This window comes from Rhodnius prolixus, unplaced genomic scaffold (assembly GCF_049639745.1).
Source record: "Rhodnius prolixus isolate KJV_2025 unplaced genomic scaffold, Rpr scaffold_3, whole genome shotgun sequence".
Lineage (NCBI taxonomy): Eukaryota > Metazoa > Arthropoda > Insecta > Hemiptera > Reduviidae > Rhodnius > Rhodnius prolixus.
In genome coordinates, this window is record NW_027411603.1 from 23,536,740 (window position 1) to 23,544,496 (window position 7,757).

The following is a 7,757-nucleotide window of genomic DNA, read 5'->3' on the forward strand; positions in this document are numbered from 1 at the left end:
TTGACCCATGGAGATGCTTCAATTCTAAGTGCCATGAAAGCATTGAAAGAAAGTTACGTTCGTGATTCCTTCCACCTTCAGCTCGCGATGGTTTTGAGTTTTTTCATCCCTCTCTCTCTCTCTCTCTCCCCCACCCAACTGCAAACCTTGATTCTACTTTTAGCTCTTAGATTTGCGATATTCAAGTCGTTCTTGTTAAACCTTGATTTAATTCTGAAATTAAAACAAAAGTTGAGACAATAATTTTGCTCATTTTAATTGGGACATTCAAGTTATTATATTTTCAATTGTCTAATAAATTATATTTTCTGAGATACTTAACTGATGAAGAACTACTTGCAAGTACTTGCACTTCAGGCGAACCATGAGTCTTTAGGGAGCGTGGTTGATAATGGGGATATCAGGGGATTGGCGTAAACGGAAAGACAGGTACGGAATTGTTTATAATGAGAGGTAACGAAATCGGAAACGATTGGGATATTGTGTACAAAATGGAGGCTAAGATTGGAAATATAATAGGAGATCTTTAGTGAGGATTAAGATGAGAGAATGCAACGGGAGTTAGTTGGATCCGACAAAGTGTAACCCCCGCCTAGTTGCTTTATAATTTCTTTGTTGAGCAGAAATAGTGTAGAGTATTTTGCTAGTATAATCTATAGTACGATCTAAATACTGTAGTAGTTTGTAGCGAGTGTGCCTTGTCTTTTGAGTCTAATTAGGGTTCTACGTATAATCTAGGTTATCGAACTTTCTCCTTAAATGGGATGGGCATTTATTTGAAGTAGATGGCAGCAACCACAGTCTTCTTTATGTAAAAGAGATGAAGTTGTTTTTGTTCCATTAACTTTAATTTTCAATTTTCAAAACAATCCTTCAAATTCAGTTAGATGGTTTTTTTAAGGTTTTTTCTTTTTTTTTTAATCAACAACCGAATCTGTGGTAAGAGAGAGGAGATCGCAGTGTTACCAATGTATGAGGATAGAATTGTGTCAGCATGAGTGGGAAATTAAGTTGGTAATGTAATGGACTCCTCTAAAGACACTTGCTTGGGCGACTCAAGTCCCGATGGACTGGCTAGAAGAATGGTTTGTGTTTTATCCTAAACTTGTTAAAAGAAAACACCGGAAAAATGAAACAAACAAGAAATGAACTTCAATTATTTCCATTGCTGGTCAATTAATTAAAAAAAAAAACTGCCATCAGTTAATCGAGTCATTTATTGGTAAAAATGCTATTTTTGTTTTAAGAGCAATTTATTGGAGGTCAGCTCTTGTTTTTGGCCTTAAAATTCTTCAGGGATTCTTGGCGTTGCCTTTAATTTTATTCAGCGATGACTACCACCATATTGTTTACATTACCTACAAAGCAATAATTGATTTTCAAATTATCATTAAGTAATGAACATCATGGGTTAGATTAGAGAAATGATTCCAGCCAAATAATTAAAATACTCGAGTTTCTTAATTGAAAATACTATAGTTATTTCAAAATAAAATAACAGTTTTTATTGGCAAAGTCCTAGTACGGGCCAAAAAAAACGAACGAAGAGTTATGTTGAATGGAGGCGGCCAAAGAATAATTGATGAAGGAGTTGGTACGTGCTGTAGAAAGGGTCTGATTCGTGACTAACTACCTCAGCATCTTCTCTCTTCAAATCTTTATTGCTTCAGCACCTTATCAGACTGGGTCGGTGTGCATTGTATCACGGTCTGCAGTACCTTGAAGAGCTTTCAGATAAGAGGTTTACTAATTTGTTAACAGTATATAAGATCCTAATGATTATTCATAAAATTTGAATTTAAGATTACACCGGTAATGTCTGAAAACTTTACTTCCTTTAATGATGATTGCGGGGCGTCAATATGCATGAATTCATCGGAGCCGTTAGTACCCAAAGTATCCAATCTTAGGATTGGGAACCTATTGCTGAAAAGAATTTTGAAGAGTCGGAAGTAAAATTAGTTATAAAATTCTAAAAATTAAAAAAACAATTTTTAGTGGCTCATTAAAACACCATAAAGTAGATTCTATAATGCAGATGACTCCTAAAAAAGCCATAAGTCCATGGGTTCAAAACATTCCATAACTTTTGTCGAAATCATAATAAATTATCGCATTTCTCTGCAATTTTTTTACAATTAATTTTATAAATACTATTCTTACATTATTTTAATTAAAAAACATTAATTGATTCAAAAGCGACTTTATTTGCGATTACTGATAATTGCCTAGATTCAGTGCTCCTAAACCTTTTTTACTAAACAAAGTTCTTCCTTAATTCGGAGCCAACAAAAATTTATAAGTTACCATAGATTTCATCTGTCCGTTAAGTCGAATAACTATCTTAAATTAGCTTAAAATAATAACATAATCAATGCTTTTAAACTTCATCTTATGAGCAATGACATTCAACGAGTTCACAGTACCAAATAAAACGGATATTTAAATAGTTATTATTATTAACAGGGTTATCATTTATCAATTTTCCAGTGAATTACTTAATAATTATCACTTAGATCGGCTTGGCATGTAATAAGTTTTCGAAAATGACTAATAAATTTGAATTCTGGCATAAAAAACCAAAACAGTGAGCACCAAGTAGTGATTACGTATGCGCCTGATTCTATTCTACAAAAATTTCTTGCTTAAAACTTTGCAACAAAAATTAAAAATGTAAATAAATTAATAAAAAATAAAATATCATCAGATGAAGAGAATTTGTCCAACTAGTAACTAACTAAAGAACTAAACTAAAAGTTTAGCTACAATACTTTTCGATCAATCTAAGCACCACCATCAGGCAAAAATTTTGATCAATTCCAATTGAATTAAACCAAAATTAATTGTTAATCGAAATCCAAAATTAGTTGATTACTTCATTTGATTATGATTTATTTAGTCGATCAAAATTCTGATTAAAACTTCGTAAAAATTCAGAAAACTGGAGAAAAAGTTTGCACTACCAATAATTCGATATACTCAAAATTTGCATTTCTTTGTGGCTTTCTTTTGGGAAAGGGATGAGAAAAACTTAGGATAGTTTTATCCAACAATTTGTGGCAATAGTTGGCCAGAGAAAAATAAAGGTTTAAAATTTGATTGCCGGCACGCAAGCCAGATACTGGGATGGTGTTTAACAATGAGTACCCGAATTTTCTTCCTCTTAATTGCAATTCTGGACGCCCAAACGTTAGGCCAGCTTATATTTAATCAACTATCTCGATAAAGACATATCGTTTAAAGTTTTAATAAAAAAAAATATTATCTTCATTGACTAATACTGAAATTTTACTGACAAATTTAGCATGTAATGATTTTTATTTTATAATAATAGTAGCTTTAGTTATGCTAAAATTCAAAGTACTATTGCATATTATTTTTTAAAAAATTAATTGCTTAAATTTATGTTGTCTAAGAGGTTTTAAGTGTTCTGTGATCTGTACAGGTTAAGTTATGAATAAAATAAACAAACAAAAAAATCGAGTAAAACGTTCAGGGATTAAATTAAATCCATGACGAGAGAACAGTCCTGTGAAAATGACGATTTTGTTTAAAGTTTAAAACTTATAATCTAAATAAATAATTTGAATGATTCGTACAATTGCATTTACACAAAGAACAAAAATCTGATCTTAAACTGCAAACAGGGAAAAATATCGTTGACGAATTCATTTGCATTTTCTTTGTTATCTTTAAGAAAATCTAGTTTTTAAAATTGTAAACACTAATTCTGTTTAAAAAATTTTAGACAGTTTCAATAATCCTGATTTATTTGGTTGAATCAATTTGAAATTCAAGAGTATTAAATTAATAGGAGATTACCTTTTTCAGTAGACAGCGCGTTGGACTCTCTGTTATATTTAGCCAGGTGTAGATGTGAAGAGAAGCGGCACTACACTGCCAAGAAAAGCCGCTGAGGAAGGTAGCCGGCTGGTTGGTTTGCCTAATTAGCTGACCAGGAAATTAATCTGTTAGATATAATAATAAGGAGAAGATAAAAGAAGAAGAAAGAATTGTGAAAATAAAAGGAATCATTGGATAAAAGATGGAGATTTGTATTGATGCGAGAATTGGTTCACTCTTCTAAAAACTTAAAAACATTATAAAAATAAATATTTATTAACAGGTTTAGTTGTTCAGTTCAGAGATGAAGTCTTAAAGAACGGGATGGCCGAGATAGACGGGCGGTGGACGTACGAGTGGAAGATGTGTGCGGCCATTATGCTGTTATGTTAATTTCCTTATTATATAGAGAAGGGAATGCAGTAAACTGTGGAGTTAGATGAGATACGTTCTCTCTCAGTATAATGTTCTCGGTGCCCATATATATATCGTTGCATCCCTACCGCTTCTCTTCTTGACGCGTAAAAGCGTCAAGTTGTGCGAACTCTCTCCCTAACTTAATACTTCCCCTATACCACAATGTCACCGCCTCTCTTTCTAGAACGCTTTCGCTGTCTAGCCGCTGGTCCGTCTTGTCTTAACATTTTTTAAAAAAGAAGAAAAGAATTTCTTACTAAACCCTCGTGAGCTCCAAACACACAGCTTCTCCGAGCTGTCTGAGCCGCCTTTTGTTCCCACCCATACCCTTAAATTCCCCTTCCATTGTTACGGCTCTCTTACTAGAGTTGCCCAGATCGATACACTTTCGTAAGGGAGTCCGAATTCCACCGACTTTAGCCGTGCACGTGAATCAGTGTAACTATATGAAAACAATTGCATTTTATGAATAATATATATATATATTTTTTATGAGCCACAAAAAATATTACTTCCTTAACAAACCATTCGATTACAAGTCAAAAAAAAAGATACCAGTTTGTCTGTGACTTTGTTTGTTTATGATAGGGGTACTTAAAATACGATCTTAAAATTTAATACAATTTCTTAAAGTTTAGCTTTTAAATAATACTTCGACGTCATCGAAGTATAGGGATCGACTAAATCGATTCATCTACACATCCAGTTATAAAGTCAAAAATATTTCGGAAAATTCTTAATGCTCCGTTTTTTGCCTCCAACCTCACTAGCCATTAAGATCTTAAAATACCTTTCGTTCTGCTCTAATTTCATAATACAATTGTAATTAAGAATGTGTCTTATAGTTGGAATTTTTATACCTTTATTAGCTGACTTCATCAAAACAGATTGTAGGAACGGAAATGGTCCTAAGTCTGACTTTTTCCTGCTCTTCCAAAGATCAAACGATGACTGGTTTTTTGAAATTGTATTCCTCTAAAGCATCTCACCCTAATCCTTTAATCGAACACTTATCTTCTTTCACATTACAGGTGATCCTCCAAGGCGATTGAAGAGAGGATGACCTCCAAATCTACTCTTATCGTGACAGCAGTTAAGTGATCACGATAAAGGAGTGACACCCACTGGGTTGTGTTATCACTTACTCTTTGCAGTTTTAAATTTCAAAAAAGATTATAAAAATAAAAAATAATACTACTTATGGAACAGTACGTTTTTAGAGCAATATTATTTTAGAAGAACAGCTGTTATATCTGTGTAGATAAATGCACTGGTGCATTAAGTGATCCACGTAATCAATAATAACAAATAGCTGATTGTGAATTTAAATAGTAAAACCACCACAAACGGGTTCAGCTCATTTGTTAATCGTACTAGCTCCCGAAGCGGAGATTACGGATTCGAAACCAGTTGCTGTCCCCTTAAATTTTCCCTTTTTAGGTTGTTTGTTACGAGAGAACACTGTCCGGAGGCCGACAGTCTACTGAAAAAAGCTTCAGCTTCAAGCGTCAATGACCTGAAAAGTTGACGCGTTTTAAGTAAAAAATATATATAAAACAACCGTTTGGATTCAAATGATTTTCTGTTATCGTAAACTGCGTTATTAATTTTTTGGATTTTTTTTTGAAATTATTTTTGAAATCGATAAAAACTACTTAATTCAGAAAAGTCTTTTATTCAAGACCTAATCTTTGCCTGGTTTGATTTTCGCCTTTCCGCATCTCCTGTCCCTTTGATTGACCTGACCAGCTTTCTTCTTTGATTCTTGCTGTCCGTCCCAACAGATGAAACGGCGGTGGCCCTGCGATTTAATCGGCGCCGCAGCCTAATAATTGTCTCATGCCACACCTAGGGCTCTACTTTACTTGCAGCAGCGCCAATAGCGCCAGCAGTTGCAAATTTTCACAAATTTATTGAAAAAATAAAAAGTAAATTTAAAAAAAAAAAATTGTGAAGGGACATTTTTTCTTAACCGATTATCTTCGAATTTGAAATTTTACTTACAAAAATAATTTTAATTAATATTAAAAAACTATCTAAGCTCTTAAATCACCTCCTCTATCCCAAAACTGCCTTAACGAAGCATTCATTTCGGGAAAAATAACAAATAAAAGTTATAGGTCTGTACGTGCGAAACGAGCAATGGAAGTTATAAGGATATCATTGAAGAAGTCTTCAAGGATATCATCCAAAAAACTGAAACAAATTTTTGTAAAAAAAGTGCCTTTTTACAGAGATCAAATTTGAACCTTCCATACATGCGTTATGCTGCTCATGCGTGCACACTTAAGTCACATACTTAGTGATCAATTTGTGAAAAATCTCATTTTTGGACTTAAGGTACTTCAAAAATGGATATTTGAGGGTAAAACTCAAAATTGAATACCTACAATATCGTAATAACTTCTCCTACTTCAGATGCAAAAAAAATGTTTATAAGTTAAATATTAAAGCGATTTTTAAAACATATCAGGTTGGGTTCTCTTCAGTACTTGCACACTGCAATAACAGGTACTTACACAGCATCTTTGTTTAAAGTAATCGTTTTCTTGAGGATTCCTCTGTAATTTAGGCGTTTCAAGCCTTTTGATAAGACCTGCACTTTGCTTGGAATTGCTTGCTTTTACGAGGGTCGTTTGAAAAGTCCGTGCAAAAATAAAAACTACTTAAAAAGAGGTTTTTTTATTCCGAACGCTTTGAAGTCACAAACACATTTGGTTAAATGCCAACACTTCCTTCCTGCTGAAAATTCAGAACAATTTTCTTTTATTTCGAAAATTCAGATCTTCTTTAGTATTTGTTTTAAATTTAACTTAATATTTACTTAATATTGTTTCACATGTGACCAACTTTTGCGTTTTTATTTTATCAGAATCAAGCTAATTACTGTGCTAACTATAGTGTGCCTAGCTATTTTTAAGAAAATCTCCTAAAAAGTAAATAATTCAGTAATGTGGTTGCGGAGTTTTCCGTCAAACTCGGAAATTAAGCGATATATTTAAAACTGTTATTACGAGGGTCGTTTGAAAAGTCCGTGCAAAAATAAAAACTACTTAATTTTTTGGGGTAAACCTTTTTTATTTTTCAACATAGTCTCCTTTTAGGCTTATACACTTCGTCCAACGCTGCTCTAGTTTGTTGATCCCTTCCGAATAATAGGATTTGTCCAAGTCTGAAAAATAGCCATTCGTTTCTGCAATCACCTCCTCGTTTGAATAAAATCTTTTTCCCGCCAGCCATTTCTTCATATTGGGGACAAATAGTAGTCCGAGGGAGCCAAGTCTGGAGAATAGGGGGGATGTGAAACGAGTTGGAACCTTATTTCCATTAATTTTGCGACCACAACTGCTGAGGTGTGAGCTGGTGCGTTGTCGTGATGGAAAAGGACTTTTTTGTGGGCCAATCGTGGGCGTTTTTCTTGCAGCTCGGTTTTCAAACGGTCCAATAACGATGAATAATATGCACCTGTAATAGTTTTATCCTTTTCCAGATAGTCG

General features: G+C 33.5%; 1 long non-coding RNA gene across 1 annotated transcript; it reads right to left on the reverse strand.

The window, feature by feature from the left end:
• Positions 1-300: 300 nt before the first annotated feature.
• On the reverse strand, positions 301-5,511 carry LOC141453358 (uncharacterized). The gene is made up of 3 exons (XR_012457962.1): positions 5,121-5,511; positions 3,823-3,951; positions 301-1,358 (listed from the first exon to the last, which is right to left on the reverse strand). It is a non-coding gene; the product is annotated as an uncharacterized lncRNA (long non-coding RNA).
• Positions 5,512-7,757: the final 2,246 nt, after the last annotated feature.